General features: G+C 42.0%; 1 pseudogene; it reads right to left on the reverse strand.

Annotated features, from left to right (window-relative positions):
• The window catches only part of LOC102002244, a 92,982-nt pseudogene that overhangs the window by 13,467 nt on the left and 58,011 nt on the right, over nt 1–21,504 (reverse strand).

Consider the following 21,504-nt stretch of genomic DNA (forward strand, 5'->3'; position numbering starts at 1 on the left):
ACCACTGGAGTTTCGCATCAGAAGTAGGAAGTGATGAGTAAGGGCACTTGCCTGCAAGTTCAAAGATTATAGTTTAATTCCCAAGACCTACATGGTGGAAGCAAAAAATCAGCTCCTCCAAGTTGTCTTCTGGTCTCCACACACTTGCTGTAGTATGCACACACACACACACACACACACACACACACACACACACATGCATACACACACACACACACACACACACAAATAAAAATATAATATAATAATTATATTTATGACGGGCATAAAAAACAGAAAGACAGAATCCACAAACGGAAACTTGGGGAGCAAACGTAGGGGTGGTGAATGATCAAAAATAGGATGTAAGGCAAAAGTAGACAGGCTCCTTTTCCCTCCATCTGCTGTGTCAGACTGCAAGGAGGCACGTGTTGAATTATCTCAGTTCGAGAAATAACCAGGCTAGCCAAAAGATAAAACAATTATGTTTTTATTTATTACAAGGGGAAAACTCATGAAACAGGAACAAAAGTCTAAGCTCAGCTGTTCTGTGAGGGAACCACAGAGAAAGAGCACCTGTGCCTTGAACCAATTTTCTTGAGGTCCCAGAAAGCCATACCCTAACTTGGTCCCACCTCTTAATGATAATTGGTTGACAAAGATTCCCCATCACCTCCCCCTTTTATCTAAATAAGAGCCATTCAAATCCAATACAAAACTATATACAATAGGAACAGATATCAAGTATAAAATTACAACCAACGTAAACAATATTAATCAAGGAATACATGATAAATGTTTTAATAAACATTCTGTTCTAAAGAGTCTAATTCTTGCATCAGAAATAGGTTTGGCTAAATCTTAAGAGGAAGGTAGCTATGACTAATCTTCAACCCTATTGAAGTCCTGAGAAGGAAAATAATATTACGTGAGTAGGCAGGAAGTGCAATCAAGCAGTTTCCAAAGCAAGGAGTATATGACAGAGACAAATGGCTATCTGAGCAATCACCCAAAGTCTCATTGGCAATGTTAAAGCAACCAACTTTGGCTAAGGCCTAGAGTAACTGACAGACCATTTTCAGAGACAGAAAAGTTTTCAGAACTGTCTTACCCTGTCTTGGCAAAGTTTGGCAGTCCTTTTCCTCGTGTCCTGCTTATCTAGTCTGGACACCATGTACTTTGTCAGTGGTTGAGGCATGGGCAGTTCCTTGCCCAGAGGCCAATTGTGCCAAAAAGAAAACAAACTCCAAGTGGAGTGTCTTTGGTGCTCAACATTCTTTCAGGAATAGATTGGTGCTGTCAGGAGCAATCATGTCTCATGTCAACAGAACCCTAAGTTATTTAAATGCCATGATCTACAGATCCTTGTAGTAGTTGAAAATTATCTATCTAGGCAGAATACAATCCCTATGTATCTAAAGATACTAATAAATCTGAATATATGTGTAACAAACATGAATAATTATTTACCTATAACATCTAATATCTGTATAACTTAAAAACTAAGACTTTATATCAGAATATTACAAAACCTGTAAACAAATGTGCAGCAAATGAGGACAATGACCTCAAAATGTAAACAATGTGTAAGTATCTTGATCAGAGGTAAGAATAATATATAATACAATATGAAAATATATCCTAAAAGTTGTATCAAGATACGAAATGTCTTAAACAGAGGTAGAAACATGCATTATACAATCTGAAAGAATAACTTTGTATGAGTGTACAAATACTGTAAACAAATAACAAACATAATTTGAACTTGTATTAATGTACAAAAATCTATACCAATGTAAATTATCCATAAATGATAGATCACAAGTATTCACTCTATTACCCACTATTATTATTAGTGTGAATAAGTTCACATTAAATTATCTGTTATCCTGTTCGATTTTTATTCCTTTTTTTAATCTCTGAGCCTACATAGTTTCCACCCCAACCCTCTACCTTATACAAGTAATAATCAGGATAGAAAATGGAAGGAGGAGACACAATTTAGCACACACAGATATACTCACATTAAGAGCATAATATTGTAATCATACAACAGAAGAGTGTGCAAGAGGCAATATGAGATCTTTGTAAGTGCAATGGAATCACACCGGCATAACAGTGGAAATTTTTTAAGTGTAGAAAGTCCAAGTAAAAAAAATCCTGGAATGAAAAACTGTTAGGAAAGTGTTTTTGATTGCTCCATATTCTTCACTCAGGTAACTGGTCTTATACAAGACTTGGTGGGGCAGTTCTGACTAGTTACTCTAAACTGGAACATCCCCTCCTCTAGGGAGGAGAAGAGCTCATAAGGCCTAGGAATCTCAAAAAACTTGCAATATTCAGGAAATTGCAAGATTCACAGGCCTCTCCCCGTATTCTGTGCTATAAGAACAATAAACGATTTCCGAGGAGAAGAGACCCTTTTCAATGCAACCGCCTGAAAATTTTGGAATGAGTTCTGGGGATGCAACTTCCATGACTCATCACCCATGCTGAGATGAGCTAGGTGATGCAGCTGCCCTTGGAACACCTATGCTTCTGTACGGAACCCCAAGAAACCCACTGGTTCAACAAGCTGGACAAGAGTAGAATTGTTTCTCATCTACCATCCATGCCCTATCCGGGATGAACAGACGTCTGTTCATATCTCCCCAGGAAAAGCCACAGATGGAAACCCTAGACACCTTTCTGTTTCACTAGGGAAGGTGTCTTCTAAGTCTGATTCACACTCTGTGTTCTTTCCACCCACACACACTGCCTGAAACAATCACCATTCCAGTGATCACAGTTTTAAAAACTTAACTTATGTAAATGACTTTGAAATTTGTCTTGCCTTGACATAGATAAATTCTACAGCTACAGGTGAAATCTGAATGCATTATCTGGATCTGTGTTGTGTGATCTAGTAACAACTATCCATGTGTTTCTAAATGCATCTAAATCACTAAGGATTTTTTTTTGGGGGGGGGTGGCACTGTTTGTTTGTCTGTTTGGAATTTGTTTGCTTCTTTGCTTTGGTTGGTTGGTTTTTTGAGACAGTATTTCTCTGTGTAGCCCTGGCTATCCTAGAACTAGTTCTGTAGACCAGGTTGGCCAAAAGTTACAAAAATACATTGCTGATATAAATTAGCTAGCGTCTGAGCCACCGTTTATTTTCCACCAGGGAGGGGTGGAAACGTACTTATAAAACTACTTTCCACCTGCTAAATCATTTTCCTTGGCAAGTGCCCACAGTGTTGCTGACACAGCCTAGAGACCCGTGTGTGATAACTAGCATTTTTTTGTTCCTCCTTTTCAGAAAGCAGGAGCCTTCTTCATCAACCTATTGCTGTCTAAATAAAGTGAACGATGGCAGGTGTAGGCTATGGGGCTCATTCTAGTCTTTTTTTTTTTTTTTTATCCTGGCAAGAGGATCTATCACCCTTCTGAAAAGACATTCAGTCCCTGAAAACCCGATTTTAACGCTTCATCAAAGCTCTAGGAAGCCTGAGGATGTTTTGGAAGTTAGCCAATTAGGTGTGTCTGCGGGGTGTCTGCTCTCCCTTTCACTCAGCTAGCCTTTCACTGTCTGGGTTCTTTCATCCTTAGCTAAACAGCAGCAGATGAGCCTGAGGCAGCAAATGGTATCTAAAAAGAACAGGCTTTGCATCTTCTGAAAGCCAAAGGGTTCACAGCGATGGTGTAGAGGGGACTCTGTGCAACTCTGGACAGTTTATACTGGATACTAGGAAGCACCAGCCCAGGGAAAACAATGGGATGGCCACCGAATATATTTTTCCCATGAAGGAGAAAATAATATTCTCTCCATTTTATTCTCTATCTTTTTAAATAGGCTATTTTCTCAAATAATATATCCTAACTATAGTTTTTCCTCCTTTTTCTTCCAGTACCTTCCTACCTCTCCTCCCATCCTCCCATCCAGATCCATTCCTGCTCTGTCTCTTATTAGAAAACAAACTGATTTCTATGGGATAATAATAAAATATAAGATAGAACAAAAACTATCAGATTGGAGCTGAACAAGACAAACAGAAGAACCCAAAATAAAGCCTCGGTCTCTGTGATTTCACATAAACCTTGCTCATGCTTATTACAGGGCTTGCTCTCCTGGAATCCTCCTCCCCCTCTGGCTCTTCGTGACTCCTCTTCCACTCTTCCACAGGGTTCCCTGAGCACTGAGCTGAATGACCAATAGGTATGAAGGAGAAGGATACACGAAGCTAGCAAGCAGAGAGAATAAATAGGAGGAGAAAGCTAGACTCAATAAGAAGAAAACAGAAGAAAGAAAGAAGAGAATGAGAGAGAAAGAGAAGAAGATGCCAGGGGCTAGCCAGGCAGCTGCCACCCAGCAGACACAAGAATCAGTGAAAGTGAGCTATGCAGAAAGAAGGTAAGAAAGGTAAAATGCCCCAAGGCAAAAGGTAAATAAAGAGAACCAGGTTAATTTCAGTTAAAAGAGCTAGCCAGAAATGATTCTAAGCTGGGCCGAGTATTCATAACTAACAATAACTCTCTGTGTCATGATTTGGGAGCTAGTTGGTGGCCTAAAAGAAAAAGCCTGGTACATCTATGTATTTGTTTCTGGCTTCATTTCTTGCTATTGGCTATAGAAAGGGACTTTTGTGTGTCCAAGATGGTAGAAAATTGGAGTGGTTTTCATGCTGGAAACCAGCTGTGAAGCAATAAAAATGGAAATTTACACAGCATAAAGAAAATGGGAATAGAAGGGAAATTTCACAAATATTGTACATCTAAATGCACTGTAGTAGGTTTCATGGTTTGCAAGACTGAATACCAAATGTAAAATCACAATGTCAGAAACAAAGACCTTCATCATCTACCCAGCAAGTAGGAGAATTTCCAATATTGACTCACTCATGATACTATAATAAATAGTATTGAAGGTCCATATAAGACAGGTCACATACAAATGGAAAAGTGAGTAACCTGTATTTTTTTAAGCTACTACTTAATAGACTTTCTCAAAAGTGAAGTAGAATGAGGGGATGTGTCAGGACTAACTAATAACTATATCCTTCAGTAGTATTCCTTCACAATAACTAATAACTATATCCTTCAGTAGTACTCCTTCACAATAACTAATAACTATATCCTTCAGTAGTACTCCTATTAACAGCAATAGTTAATATTAAAGAGAATCAGGGACACCAAGGATTGCTTGACAAAACTTGCATTTCCAATGTGTAGCTTTTATGGATCTTCATAACTTCTAAAATCTCTGCATATATGATCTATTTTCAAACTGTTAACAATACTGAATTAAACTATTAGTAGGCCAGAATGGTTAGAGACTTAATACTGACCTTGTTGAGTTTCAAAAGTCTCTGAAAGATGCTTTTCTATCTACTTCATTGAGCAAATACTTATTTTAAACCAATTATGTGTAGACAAAAGACCAACATATAGTTTCCAGTTCCAAAGAGCTTATTGTCACATGTGATAATTACAAAGCACTGAGACAGTGATTGATCAAATTTGTATTGCTGTCACTCAAGGAATACCTGGGCCTCGCAGCTCTGGGTCAAAAACATTTGAATGTCACTTTGCCGTAGAGACTTGAAAGAGAATCTTTTCTTACTGTGTGTGAAAGCTGAGAAAGCCACTTACCTCCCTGGTCTTCTGAATTCCTCCACCGAGACACCCAGAAATAAGAATGCTTACCTTTAGGATCGTTGGAATGAGGCGTGTTTTCCAGGTTGAAGTAATTGTTCTATAAGTGAGCCTCACTGTTGATGGTAGAAGCGGAGCTAGCAGTGCTGCGGGCTGCGGGGCTGCAGAGGAGCAGGACCATCTGAAGACTGGATGGGATTTTACCTGAATAAAAAGAGAGGGGAAAGTTGTGAGATTAAAAAGAATAGTGAGTAAAAGGAGCTTTGGAAGAGGTATTTATTCAGAAAAAGAAGTTATATTTTTTAAATGAAATGCTAATTTGGTCAGGGGTCAGTAGAAAAGGCAAGAAATTGGACAGAGTTATGAAGAGTTAAGCTGGAGCACTCTGTTCACTGGGTGCCAACTGGATCTCCTGTTTCTCCAAAGGAAACACTGGTGTCTAGAAACATTTCCAAGATCACACACAAGCACAGACGCTTCATTAGTGTGGGGCGAGCACAAAATCAAGAATGCTCCATTAGGGTAGAAGAACCTGCAGGCAAGGGGAAGTATTTCTTTTGAAATAATGAAAACCTCTCCAGTCTCAACATCAACATTTCCTTTTTTTTTTTTCTCAGAAATGCTGTCACTGTTGACAAGAGATAAGAGATGCAAACAGACGGATATGGGAGCAGGGAAGGAGATATCTTAATTGAGGGAGCCATTTTGGGGTTGGCAAGAGGCTTGGCTATGGAGGGGTTCCCAGGAGTCCACAGGGATGATCTCAGCTAGGACCCTGGGCAGTGGAGGAGAGGGTGCCTGAAGTGGCCTTGTGGCATGCTGAACTGAGCTCCCAAGGTCCAGTTGAAGAGCAGAAGGAGGGAGAATATGAGCAAGGAAGTCAGGACCGCGAGGGGTTGGTCCATCCACTGAGACAGTGTGTCTGAGGTAATGGCAGCTCACCAAATCCAGCTGGACTGGGACTGAATGATCAAACTGACTCTCTGAATGTGGCTGACAATTGGGGAAGACTGAGAAGTCAAAGATAGTGGCACTGGGATTTGTCTCTACTGCATGTACTGGCTTTTGAAGATCCTATTTTATTTGGATGCATACCTTCCTAAGCCTGAATGGAGCAGGGAGGGCCTTGGACTTCCCACAGGGCAGGATACCCTGCCTTCTCTTAGGACTGGTGTGGGGAGGGTGAGTGGGGGAGCAAGAGAGAAGTGGGAGGAGGGGAGGGAGTGGAAATTTTTATTGGTATTATTTTAAAAAAATAAAAGGAAAAAATGCAAACAGGCTCTCTTCCATGTGCTGGATGGAGCTGTGTGGACAGATGGATTTGTGCGTATCCCTTTGTGCAATTAATTTCTCAAAAAAGTATACAATTAATTTCAAAGCACATACTCGATGTCAAGAATCTGAAAAATGCAGGAGGCAAAGTAGACAAAGTGGAGTCATTGAGACGTCTATCCGTTTTCAAAACCGATATGTCCCAAATGAGCATGGCCAATCTGCACAAAGACACAGAGTTAAATGTATTCAAGATATGAGAACTCTCAGCCATGATGAAAAAGAAATCAAAACAAGTGTGAGTTTATATGGAAGTGAGGAATGGCCATGTGGCATCTTTACTTGCTGGTGACTGAACCAGGTACAGACATAGTCAGATTAAGCTTAACTTCCAGCTGTTTTAAGTGAGTTCCATCAAAGAAAACATCCCAGGACTTTGGCAGTTGTTTCTCCTAAGACTACTTACAACAGAATCATCTATAATATTCTTGCTCGGCTTTACTGAGTTAGAAAAACATCTACAGGGCAGGACTTCACATCTGAGTGTTGACAGACTTTCTTTAATAATTTCGATGAAGAAACCCTTACTGTTATTTTATCCTTTGCTAAGAAAAAAAAAGCAATAAGTTATGAGACACGATTCTTGTCCTCAATAAGCTCCCAGGAGAGGGGAGATGAAAACCTGGGAGATGAGATGTGACACGGTATTGATTTCCTGATATAAACAAGGCATGTGCTGAGCCCTTTCCATTTGGACCACGTCTGGGTACCATCATAACAACCTTGTAAACCAGATATTTTGAATTGAGTCTGGTTGCACTAAAGAAGATAAAAGCAATTCATTAAGACAGGATTAATTCTGAGAGGTAAGTGATGGAAACAGTCCGGGAACAGTTTGTTTTCTCTCTCTCTCTCTCTCTCTCTCTCTCTCTCTCTCTCTCTCTCTCTCTCTCTCTCTCTCTCGGCAGCAGCAATGGTGAGAGAGGTGTATTCCCAGGACTCTCCCTCCCTGGAGAAGTAGAGAGCTCATTCAGCAAGGTTTTAAGATGCTCTTAGACGTTTCATTGAAAAAGAGAGTAGTGAGAATTCACACAAGGAAATGACACTAAGCATTGTAGGAAGATAAACCCAACCAAGTTTTCTGATTTCTAATTTGAGTCCCCAGATGAGAAGAGTTTTGCGGGTTCACAGTTCCCTATTTGGGGAGATTTCTGGTTTCTCATTCTCCACAAAAGGCGAGTGAAGGACCCTAGTGCCGATTTCCCTCTCACGCCAGCACATGTTGAAACTGGCTACCAACGTGGGCTGCCAGTGCCACCACACCTACGTATGGGGTAGTATCTTCCGCTGTACCAAACCTTCGTAAGGAAGGTTGTGTGTGTATATGTGGTGTGTGTGTGTGTGTGTGTGTGCGCGCGCGCGCGCGCGCGCACGTGCATGCAAGTATCCTAGAGTCCAACATACTTCTCTGCCTTCGGCTCCCTATAACATACTTCTAAAAGTGTTATAAACAGCCAGGAAAGTGTTTAGTAGACCATCTTAAGTCTTTGATTTTCTCTGCTCAAAAGGCAGTGATCTCACATTTCACTCAAGTTTGGGCCAAAGACTTTGAGAAGGCATACAAGGTCCACATAATCTGCTCGCACATCGGTCCCTGCCCCTCCACGATACCTTCCTAGTGTCATTGTCCTCAGCTGCCCAGGCCTGACTTGTCCTCAGCTTCCCATTGTCCAGCCATGACTGGCCTGACCCCTTTACATAACAAGAAGACTTCAAAGCCAGGGTTTTGGCAGCAGCCCTTCACACTGCATGGACTCTCTGGATGTGACTATGGTTCACCTCTCTCTTTCTCTGTTTCTAGCAGTAATTCATGAGAGCTTCTCAGGGGTCTTCCCTATCCACATCACTTAAAATTGTGGCCTACCGCATCATGGCCTCCTCTCCTCTGTTACTCCTCTTCCCTAGCGAGTTACCGTCTGTTCATCTCAATTTACACATCTGCAATCTCAGTCATCCATAAAAACCTCGCTTAAATGTTGGCAACCCCTGGCACTCTCCACTGTCCTTTTTCTGAACTCCCCCAGGTTCGATTATACACTCCATCATGCTATTACACTTGGTACTGATGCTCGCTTGCTTTAAGTTTAAGCAACATTTTGTTTCTACCTATTATACTTCTGTTTTTCCTTGTTGTTGTTGCTTTATTGCCAATAAATCTATATATGCCCTGAAGCAAGAGCTGTTGGGTTTTATTTTTTGGTTGGTTGATTTTTTATTGTATTTACTGAGTTATACATTTTTGTCTACTCCCCTCCTCTTCCCCTCCCCTCTCCCCTTCTATCCTGTCCTGTGACATTCACGCTCCCAGTTTACTCAGGAGATCTCATCTTTTTCTCCTTCCTATGTAGCCCCATGTATGTCTCTCTTAAGGTCCTCTATATTGTCTAGATTCTCTGGGGAGTTGGTTGATTTTTGAAGCAGGGTCTCACCATGTAGCCCTGGTTAGCCTTAAACTCTCTATGTTGATCAGGCTGGCCTTGACCTTACAGAGAGCTATCAGGTTCTGCCTGAGATTAAAGGTATATACCAACACTCCTGGCCCAAAGCAATAGTTCTGTTGTATATTTTTCTCACTTCCAAAGACAAAAAGAAATGTTTTTGTCTCAATAAATACTTTAAGGACTGAACAATAGTAGTAATCCCCTGGAGAAGAATGATTAGCCAGGGCCAGGGCAGCAAGCCTGTAATGGCATGGTATCATCACCATCCTGCAGATGAGATTCGGGTAGCTCACACTTGACCCAAAGTGTGTCTCCGATGAAGAGCAAGAGGGAAGCAGATCCTGATAGACTCCACAGTCCACAATCTATTCCTCTATGTTGCCCTGATTAAATGACTTCCATTCATTAAATGTCTACTATGGGCCCAGGTATGCTAGGAACTTCCCAGGTGAGTTCACACACAGAGCAACTCTGTGGGTAAGCCGTGTCAATTTTGCTTTATAAATGAGAAAAACCACAGCTCTGGAGGTGGCAGCACTTGACTAAGGACTCACACGCAGCAATGGGAGCCGTGATTTCTCAGCTCACTCACACAATTGCACTTAATGCATGTGTGCTGCCTGGCAGCTCAAAGCCCTGATGAAATAACATGCTAGGCTCTGGGGTGTCACAGCTTCTGTCAGAGGTCACATGGTCCTTCTTCAGTGAAGTTAGAGTCCCAATGCTGCTTCATTCAGAGTTAAAGCCTCCCTCGTTGCCTCTTACCACGGACTGGTGTAAACTTCAACACCGGGAGCCAACAGTTGACAGGTGAAGCAACTAAAGGCATTTTTGGAAACCCCTTTGGTTATGGCAGGGGTCGTTTAATACTGGCATGCGTTTTCTTTTCTTGTTCAAGTATTTGTGTGTGACAAAGACACAAAGAGACAAAGACTGTGAAAAAGAAGAAGATGGCTAAAGGCATAACTCTTCCTCTATGCCTTTATTATCTATAGATTTTGAAAAATATGGCAGCTGGAAGCGCCTCTGCTCACTGTCCCCAAGTGGCATGGCTAACCTCAAAGAAGCTTTCTGAAGCCTGCTTTTTTTAAAAAAAAATAGTGTTAATTATTCTTTGAAAATGCCATAATAAATAATAAAAAATCATACATAAGCATGTATGTATATTTATTCTTTGAAGATGTCATACATATACATGTATGAATATGATCAAATCCATTCCCCACATTCCCTACAAATCCCACCATAAGGCCACACCACAGCTCCCTCCTGGCTTCATGTCCTCTTTTTATAATTCTTTATTTATTTTTCTTTTATACTCGCTGTGTCTCATTATTGTTGCTCATATGTGCAAGGGTGTGGGATTATCCACTGGGACCTGGAGAACCCATCAATGTCCAAAGTCCAAAGGAAAACTGACTGTCTTTGCACGTGAGCACTCACTGTCAGTGATTTTTTTAGCACTTTGAATGGTAATTTATCTATGCATTAATCACTACTCCAGTAAGAAGCTTCTCGGACCAAGGATGGTCAAGCACCAACCTATGGATATAGGCATAAATATTGAGAAAACAGTATGGCAAGAAAGCCTCTTAGGAAAACATCAGCAGTTTCTCCCCTAGAACGTCTGAGTGCACTAGTCATGGATTTGACTATGTTTAAAGTACAAGGCATGAATTTCTTCCTGTGAAGCTGGTCTCAAATCAATTCAAGAAAGTGGTTGGTTACCCCCACAAACAGTCTTGCCACTATTGTGGGTACCTATTGTCTGGCAAGTTAGTATTGTAACACACAGGATCCATAAATGGGTGGATTTTTTTTGTCATCTTTTGTCATCCAGCAGCCAGCACAGGACTTGCCAGCCTATGAATGTTGACCACTAGGGAGAGTTTCCTGGTCAGTCCACTGGTTTCTCAGTGTTCTGCGACTAAAGTGTGTGGCATCTTCAGCAATAAGTCTCACCATCTGGTTATGGCAGGCAACCAAGAACATATGGCAATAGCCTGGCATGCTTTGGGTGCCTCTGGGGCATTTCTGACAATAGTTCATAGGAAATTAACACGTACCAGACGGTGAGATCTCCACTTAATAGACCATGTCGTCTGTGAGTCGATTTGTTATTGTTCACTAACAGAGTATTCCTGTTTAAACCCCCTTGGGATTATACATATATGTGGGAGGTGTGTGTGTGTGTGTGTGTGTGTGTGTGTGTGTGTGTGTGTGTGTGTGTGTGTGTGTTTCAGATTAGCTTACAACTAGTGAGGTTTCATAACGCCTACTTCATATAGCCTGAGATTCCGTGTTTTTTGTGTGCCTGGTGGATCAGGGGATAAAAATTCAAATTCTACAGTTCAGAATCCAGAACCCAGTCTTCAAAGGGAAAAAACTTACAAAATAGAATAAATAAATTAATAATAAATAAGGGAGATTTACTGAGGAGAATGATGACTCAGGGGAGAATAAGGAGCCTGAATCTCACTCTCCAGCTCAGGCCTGGATTGGGCTGCCAGTCAAGCCCTTGACTCCCCTGTGCATAGATCAGCAAGCAGGCAGCTCCTTCTGTACCTGCACCATGCTGGGCTTGGCTTTCATGCTTTCTTTGCCTGTCTGGATGTTGGGTGGATGGGTTTTCTTTTGTTTTGCTTTGTTTCGAAGAAAAACTTCCATCCTGCACTTTGATTTTTATCGAGCCAATGCTTTGATAAGACCAGAGGGGCGGAATATGTCTCATCAATGTAGACAGAGTCCTAAAGCTTCTAGCTAAAGCTTCTAGCATGTTCTATCTGCCCCCTAAGCCCCCGCCCTGGCGCTCCACCCCAGCGGGCCTCAGTCTGCCAGCATGAGAGAGCCCTGGACAGAAAGCATAAGTCTTTCTGAGCCTTGCTATTCTTCTGAAGCTTGAGCCCTACCTCCAGCACAAAGCAGATATGAGAAACCTCTTGAATTCGAGAAAATACTTCCTTTTTTTTGTTGTTTTTTTTTGGGGGTTTTTTTTTTTTTTTTTTGGTTTTTTTCGAGACAGGGTTTCTCTGTGGTTTTGGAGCCTCTCCTGGCACTTGCTCTGTAGACCAGGCTGGCCTTGAACTCACAGAGATCCGCCTGCCTCAGAGAAAATACTTCTTGCGTTGTTAGTATCAACACCACAACTCTTCTTGTGGCCGATTGTCATGTCTAATTCTACAGAAGCAGGTAGGGCTTTTCAAAATTACATCTGTAAACACAGGGACAACGGGGGGCATGGGGAGGAAGAGTGAAGGAGTGAGCCTGTGATAGCTGCGGAAGGGAGGGGAGGGAGGGAGAAAGATAAAAACTGGAAGTTTTTTAGTTGTTTTTTTCTTTCCTGCTGCCAGAGGCCTGTTTATTTTTGTTGTCCACTCCTGCCATCTAGTGGCAACTGCACGAAATCAGCTAGGGCTCTATAAAGCCTTTTCCATGGCTAGCGGATGACAATTTCAGACACATACAATGTAGTTTATCATATTCACCCCCCTTCCATCTCCTATACTCCTGGGACCCTCCCTTCCCCCCACTTCTAACTGGATCCTTTCCTAATTTCATTTGGTTGTGGTTTTTATAAACCATTAAGTGTGATTGGTGTTCTCCGTTGTTTATCTTTCCAATAAATTCTGTCTGAGAATGCTGCGTGTTTGCACTGTCAACAGGAAGCCACGTCTTGAAACTAAGGGTGATTTTTGGAGAACTGACAGATTTCTCTCGTCTAGCAGCATTCACTGGGAAAATTCTCTCTCATAAAGTGTATTTTGAAACACTGGTAGGTCAAGCAATACCTTTTTCAAAATACTGAACACTATTTACAACCATTTTTGTTGACGGTATCCTCAAGCAAAACAATTGAATAAAGAAATACTATGGAATCGTAGTCTCTCAGTATTTTGCCTCGATAATCAAAATGCATGCCCTGTGTTTTAAAAACGTTATGTGTAGAGAAATGCACACATACTTTACATGATCACTTACACTAATTTCTTAAAGTTTCTTTTAATAGAACTCATTTTAACATTGACAAGATTGAAAAAAATCAGAGGAGGTTATACTTGATTTGACACATGATTGACAGACCATGCAGAGAGAGAAGTTTGCTGGCTCAGAGGTCTTCAGGCAGACCTTTCTATGCTAAACACACTTGCTTTGAACTTTTACTCTTCCTGCCTCTCACACCATGAGTTCTGGGATCACAGGATTGCACCACAATGCCTAGGCAACTTCAAAACCTTTCCACACAAAAATAGGCCTCCGTGATCCTCAGCACTGGAGGTGGTTCTGCTGAAAAGTCGGCGATGCAGAGCAGGGTGCAGGGTTGCAGGGTGTGGTGTTGTTGCAGGGTGCAGTGGTGCAGGGTATGGTGTTGTGATGTAACTCAAATGTCCTGCTGAGGCTGCCTGAAGCCAAACCCCAAAAGACTAGCAGCCCCTCTAGATCAGCCTCAGGGCCATAAAGCTGCGTGCACAAGGTTAAAAGTAGGTCTGCAGGGGCACTGAGGATACTTCTACTAGACTCGGTAGATGCTAAAAATATGTTTGCAGTCATCAAATAGCATCTTGCTTAGGGATGCAAACAAAACAAATCTGCTTTTAAAAGTTTGAAGTTGGACGGGTGACACACTTCCTTCTCTTGCAGAGCGCCAGGGTTCAGTTTTCAGGACCCATATGGTGGCTCCAGTTCCCTTCTGGCCCCAACAGACACTGCATACACTTGGTGAACTTCCATGTAGAGAAAACAAGTTTGATTTTTTTTTTCCTAGAGACAAATTTTCACCCAGCAGTAAACCAAAGACACCTTCTTCCCAAAATAATGCAAATGAATGAGAGTCACTGGCTGTCAGAGCCAAGTTTCTAGATGTACAGTGCATTAAGGACATAATGAAAACCTTTCAAAGAGCTAAGACTGTGGGACTTCAAACTGGAAAAAAGAAGGGTTGAACAGTCAGTTAGTTCATCAATGTTTGAGAAGTGTTGGGAGCAGTGAGACTCCAGATCCTGAATTTCTTGTAAACAACTTGTTTACCCCTGATCTGAGTGCCTACAGCTGCTCTGAGACCTTCAGGAGTTCCTGATGGCAGGAGAGTGGTTTCTGGTGGGCGTGGCTATCTCTATATAATCTGCCCCTGAACACAATAAAGGGGGCATTCTTGTGGAATCCAAGGATGACCCGTCTGGCTGGCTCTCTGTCTGTGTGTGTCTGTGTATTTTAACCTCCAGCCCCCTTGCCTGAAGCTCGCGAACTGGGTGCCAGCACACAGAGCGCAGACACAGGGGAGGGGGCGCGGTGCGGGGCAATTCGAGGTCTCCATCGAGATTTCAGCAGAGAAGCCTTTGTAGAAGGACCACAACTCTTGAAGTGTGTCACATTCTGTTGTAGAATATTAGTTTAAGATGTGTTCCATTTGTTTATGCTGTGGAACTTTTGTTTGATGATGCAAAGATGTGTTATGTTCCTTTACGTTGCATTTGTCCACATCTGTAAAGCTGTGTGACTTTGCCTGTCTGAAACACCTGATTGGTCTAATAAAGAGCTGAATGGCCAATAGCAAGGCAAGAAAAAAAAGTAGGTGGGGCTGGTAGGCAGAGAGAATAAACAGGAGGAGAAATCTGGGAAGAGAGCTCGAGGAGCAAGAGAAGAAAGAGAAGGATAGCAGGGGCCAGCCACCCAGATACACAGCAAGCCACAGAATAAAGTAAAAAATAAATAAATAAATAAATAAATAAATAGATAAATAAATAAATAAATAAATGTATATATAATAGAGAAATATAAAAGCCCACAGCAAAAGGTAGATAAGATAGTTTAAGAAGAGCTAGCTAGAATCCCAGCACTCAGGAAGCAGAGGAACGCAGATCTCTGTGAGTTCTAGGCCAACCTGGTCTAGGTCTACAAGAGCTAGTTCCAGGACAGGCTCCAAAGGTACAGAGAAACCCTGTCTTGGAAACCAGAAAAAAAGAAAGAAAAAAAGAGAGAGAGACAGAGAGAGAGAGAGACAGAGAGAGAGAGAGAGAGAGAGAGAGGGAGGGAGGGAGGGAGGGAGGGAGGGAGGAAGGAAGGAAGGAAGGAAGGAAGGAAGGAAGAAAGGAAGGAAGGAAGGAAGGAAGAAGAAAGAAAGGCTATCTAGAAACAAGCCAAGCTAAGGCTTGGCATTTATAAGTAATAATAACTCTCCATGTGTATTGCTGGGCATTTTCCTCCCCAGAGAGTAAAGAGTAAAAACAACCAACAACATACCCTATCATCCAAGTCTCAGCATCTCCCAGCACATAGGAGGAATTCTTTACTTCACAAGTGAAATTCACCTGGGCCAAATTAAGGGCCCTCTCCAAGGTCCCACTACTTTCAGGGACAGACATATTCAGATGTGGAGAAATGGAAAAGAAAGTTGCAAGGAAGGGGGGAGCTGCAGTTAAGAATGCAAGCACCAAGTTGATGAAGTTTGCGGCTATGCTGATCAAGATGCTGTGCAAATGGCTACTCCGCCGAGACAGCCGTCTGCTTTGGTGGATGGAGCCTTTGTACTCTCTGTATTAGTAATGAAAATAAAAATGAAATAAACACAGATGCCATGAAAGGAGAAAGTCAAAATATATGTAGTCTGTCTGAATAATTCAAATCCTAAGGAGATGACAAGTAAATAGTAAGCAATGTCTTCAAAATGATTGCTCTTCTTCCTCCACCCTAAATCAGGACTCAGGAATTGGAAGTGAGATACAAAAAGATGCATTTTCAAGTGACAGCACTTGAAACACTGAGAGACAGGCTGTTGCTTCTCAAATATTAAATCTGCCCAGACAGCAACGATCTGAACTATCAGGGACTGAGCTATGAAACAAGAACGTGATTTTCCGCTGTCATGTGGGTCACAGAACAGAAGGCGTTCACTGCTCCATCCCACCTGTCTCCTTCTCCTTCTCCACAGATGTACTGCAGCCTAGACACAGGCTGCCCTGGAAAGTCTCAAGGAGACAGGAAATGAAGCTGCAGCTTCAGGGCTGATGAGACGGCTTAGCATTAAAGGAACTTGGTACCAAGTCAGAGGGCATAAGTTCAATTCCGGGTCCACATGGTAGAGAACTGATCCTAGTGAACTGTGTTCTGACCTCCACACACATATCTCCTCAAACGTGTACACACACACACACATACACACACACACACACACACACACACACACACACACGCCGAACAAACAAACATTTTAAAGATGAAACTTGATGGAAGGGCTGGTGCTTCTGGAGATATGTGGAGAAATAGCACTGATCTTTGTCCTCAGCCAAAGTTTAAACATGGTCTTTAGGGTAGCCACAATCATCCCAGAATTCCTGTGATAGTCTTTGTTGGCTACTTTCAAATAACCACACCAGGTATTGCCGTCCAAGACTCTCAAAGACTTTCCACCAATAAAAACCCTTCATATGGTTAATATGTAATAAAAAGATACTTCTAGAATAGGAGTTTTAAAAAAAAACACCTTTTAAAAATATCTGGAGTTGCATCCTCAAGACCATGTAGAGTCAACTTTAGTGAGGATTCAATGGAAGTGTTCCCCTGTGGTGACACGAAGCAGTAATTTGCATTACCCAACAAGTTCTGCTGCAATTAATCTGAAATCTCTGCTCCTTTGCTCTCTATTTAAGCTGAACAGCAGGGAATAAAACAACTGGAAAATAAAGTTTCCTGCGTGATTATTCGCAAGCTGTGTTCCACAGCTGACAGTCACAGACAAGTTTGTTCTGAGACCAAAGGCAATTAGGTGGACAGAAAGTTAATTCTGAAGTCTCTGCAACAGAATTAGACAGCCTACCTCACAAACAGGCAAATTCATATCGTGGCCGACTATGTCCTTTAAGACACAGGCCAAAGCTTTTGCTACTCAGCTATCTTATTTAATGAGTGAAAGTCACTACAATATTCTATGGCAAGACTTGCTGGAATTAACTGGAGCCAAACACCTGCTTGTTGAGTATGGAAACACACACACACACACACAACCGCTACAGGGCGGCTCATCTGTCTGGTAAGATGCTGTAGAAATGGGGTTCATATTTAAATTACAGTTACATTGGGGATGTGGTTTGGATGATTATTCATGGTTACCAAACTTCAATTTCATCTGTGAAAGAATACTTGTACAGATTTGAGTGGATGGCCACCATGAGAAGAAAGGGACGGCATGATTCAGAGCCACACCATGGAGCATGTAAGCCACATGCGTCTCCCATCACACTCAAATCAGAAGCAAAACTCACTTTCCCTCGTCTGGACTTCTCCGGCACACGGCAAACATACCCATAATTCCCGTGCCCAGCTTGGCCTCCTAGTCTCTGCACCTTGCTCTCTTTTCCCCAGGTCATCCCTCACGTCCTATTCCTCCTTGGGGTTGGAGATGCCAGGATGATCTTAGTGCCTGCAAGACTCACCTTCTCTACCCCAGGCAGCCTTTGAAGCTCTGCAGGGAGGAAAGGAAGGGGCAAATAAATAAATAAATAAATAAATCAGGCCCTGAGGTGAGGAAGGGGGAGAAGTAGCTGGCATCCAATTACCCTACGTAAAACTCCAGATGTGTTTCCATATGCACAGAATGGCTACTGCTAGTCAAAAGGTCGTCTACTTATTTGCAAGGTCAAGTTTTTAGGTGCTGTTGAGAAAACAGGACATGGGTCTTGTGTTTCCCACTACTCTTTCCAACAAACACCAAATTGCTGCTCTGATGTAATAAACCTATCACATTGATAATGCATAATTGGAGGAAGGTTGAATTTTGTAATCGGTATGAAAAGACCTGGATTTCCCCCTGTTTCCTAGACACAAAACAGAATTGCCTAATGGGCAAGACAGCGCTGTGTAGTATTCAGGAAACAGTTAACCTGAGCACTGGTGACCCCGGAAGCTGGCCTGATGAGGCAGTAAGCTGATGCTATAGAGCCGGGCTCTGTGGGTCAGATTCTGGATCATCCCTTTTATGTCTGTGTGAGCACACCAAACTTCTCTGTCCTCTGCCTCCTCGTCTACAAAATGAAGTCACTAATGGGAATCGGTCACACAGGTGTAGAGAGGCAGTGGGGAGTAAACCTACACAGGTCACTACAGGTAGACAATGGTTGGTGCTTCACCCTGCAGCCACTACTGTGCCTGAGTACTGAGTTGGCTTTTTGTTTTTGTTCCAACGCACTGAGGATTTATCTTCTGAGTCCTTTTTGAGGTGCACCATTTCAGGTGATTTTAAGCAGGTTTTATCATGCTACCAAAAGCTCTTGTGATTTTTAATCACCATCTCTAGTTTGCAGATGAGAAAATAGTCAGTCTGAGACTTAAGTGACTTGCCTAAGACCACACATAGAACCAAGGCCTAAACCCACAGAGTTTGCCTGCACATCAGACCTGTGGGTTCGTCTCTCTGCCATTACACCTTATAAGTCTGCTTCTCTGTGCTTGCACTATTTCTCAAAGTGCTCCCTGTGTCTCTTCCCACTTAATGCTGGCCTCAGTTCCTGAAGGGACCCAATGGGAAGACATTTCTCATGGAGGTGAAAGGCTAGAGAAAGGGTGATCTGGGTGACAGCTTCTATATGGATTTGTTAGTTTTCGTTGGTGCTAGTGATGGTGGTGGTGGTTGTTTTCCCTTTGGAAAAGCCCCAGTTAACTCCCCTGCATCTAGATCTCCACATCTGTTACATAGTCAAACTAGGCCTTCGTTATTGGTTCTTCTGGGACTACCAAAAAAGAAAAAAAAAACTCATTTTTCAGCTGCATATTTTACCCTTTTAAAGGATTTAACCCCATCATCCGATCAAAAAAGTTTATTTTTAAGTGAAATCATAAGTTCCTTAGCCTAGAAGAAAAATTTTATGTCTTTGTACACGAATCTATCCCAAGATTATTTTTCAGTTATATTTTGAACTCTACAACCAAATCATATCTGAATCTGTTAAACTCACGCCAGCGTTTGAAAACAAGATGCTAATAATGACAGCATTATTTAGGCTCACAGAAAAGAGTGTTTAAAACTGTTCTTAGGAGCATTTCACTGTACTCCATCCTTCATACAATCATAATTTGCTCATGTATATAGTAAGATACCAATAAAAGGAAACAGCAAATGATTCTAAACTTTGCCACAAGAGGGCAGGGTTGATTCAGTTCTGGAGTTCACGGTTTTCAAAGCTTTGGAAGGAATACACAGATGGATAACAGATGGAAGTATAAATTACTGTTTAAAAAAAAAATCTCTAAAATAGCATAGGGTCTTTTACCAGAATAATAATGACAACAGTCAGCACACCTTGACTTGTAGTCAACCAAATGGAATGCTTTTATAAAGCATGAACCGTAAATGCCCAAGAAGACGTACAAGAAATAGCCCTTGCAACGCTCTGTAGTATCTTCTAAAGAAGAGAGTAACCAAAAATGTTAATGTCACCAATTTAACTAAATAAACAAATTTAATATACTGCAAAAAGTTTGGTTGGGTAGCAATCGACTAAATATGACATAGTAAACAAAAAGACAAAGAATGTGGTATTTGATTGATTCTGGATTCAAAGAATGCAAAAAAATAATAATAATAATAATCCCAATTATGTCTTTGGCACATCCAGAATGAAGTGGCCAAAATGAAAACAGATTTTTAGAAAGGTAAAAAGTTTTTCAATGATTTCTCATTGCAGTATCATTCTGAACTTTATTTGCATCATGCATTTGAATCCCTTTGTCTAGAATAAAATGTGTGTTGAATATTGCGTATGCATGGCCGTCTCCAATAAACTCAGCTGCAAACACTATAAGCCAATTGGAGCATAATCCACACGGGCAGGTGTGAAAAGCACAAGGGCCAGGGGCAGCACTCACTTTTCAATCAACAGGCATGGAGGGAGACTGAGATTCCAAGGTAGGTAGGTAAAACAGGGCTTGTCTCTAGACAGTTCATGCTTCATGGGGATCCCAGCCACAGGAAAATGCAACAGTTTCGTATATTTGCTGCTTTAATAAAGGAATTCCAAAAGGACATTTGTGTTCACAAACTTTCTGTAATCGTAACAAATAGCTGAGGTGAATTACTTCCATGGGGAAAGGTTGTTTGGGAACAAACTTTGGGAGAGTTAAAACTAACATTTGGTTTAGGCTTGTTGCAAAGCAAAACGCCATGGCAGGGGCATGCGGCAGAACAAACCCCATCTACATCATGGTTAAGAAGGAAAGTATGGAATAAAGAGGACCTACGGTTCCAGTTAAGGGCATGTCCCCGTGACCTGAAGACCTCCCATTAATCCGTACTGATCTTTTTCACCCTCTGCCTAGATTTTGGCCCTTCATCACACTCTCCAGAAGTTGATGAAGATATTTTATGAGTGTTGTGGTACGAATGTTACAAGTTTCTCCCACTGGCTTATAGGTTTAAATACTTCATCTCTGATCGGCGCACTGTTTGGGGAAGCTGTGGATGCTTTAGAAGATGCAGCCGCCTAACTGGGGATTGTAAGTCAAACATGGGGAACAGGGCTTAATGTGATGCCCACTTCCAGTTCCCATCCTAGATCTCAGCGTCCAGAGGCATCAAGACATGGACACATCCAATTGTAAGCTCCCAACACGCCACGCTGTCTTTGCATGATAGGCTCCAGCCTCTGAGTCGTAAGCCAAAGGAGCCCTTCCTCCATTCAGTTGCTTCTGTCATGTACGTGATCACAGCGATGAGAAGGCAATTGAAACACTGTGCCCTGCTCCTGTTCTCTGAACTCATGGGACTGTGTTATGCTTTGGGCTTTTTCTGCCCACATTCCAGAAGAGCTGGGGGAGTGAGGAGAAATGGCTGCTATGCATTCCTCTCTGTTTGGGCCACAGCAAAGATCAGATCCATCCTGTAGCAAGGGGTCCCACCGAGGAATATTTCTAAGGATAGTTAGAGATGTGTCTCTGACTTCGTGGGTGGGGGAAGGACACGAAACTAATCACATTCAAAGCACTGAGATCCTCACTCGCTCATCCCTACAGTAAATATGAGTTGAGATCAGCTGAAGGTCAGGAATGAAAAGACTTTTCATACAGGAAAAGCTGCTTCATACAGGAAATGAAAAACAATGCTCGCTCTGAGCTGAGACCAGAGCCTTGTGCTCTG

This window comes from Microtus ochrogaster, unplaced genomic scaffold (genome assembly GCF_000317375.1).
Source record: "Microtus ochrogaster isolate Prairie Vole_2 unplaced genomic scaffold, MicOch1.0 UNK19, whole genome shotgun sequence".
NCBI lineage: Eukaryota > Metazoa > Chordata > Mammalia > Rodentia > Cricetidae > Microtus > Microtus ochrogaster.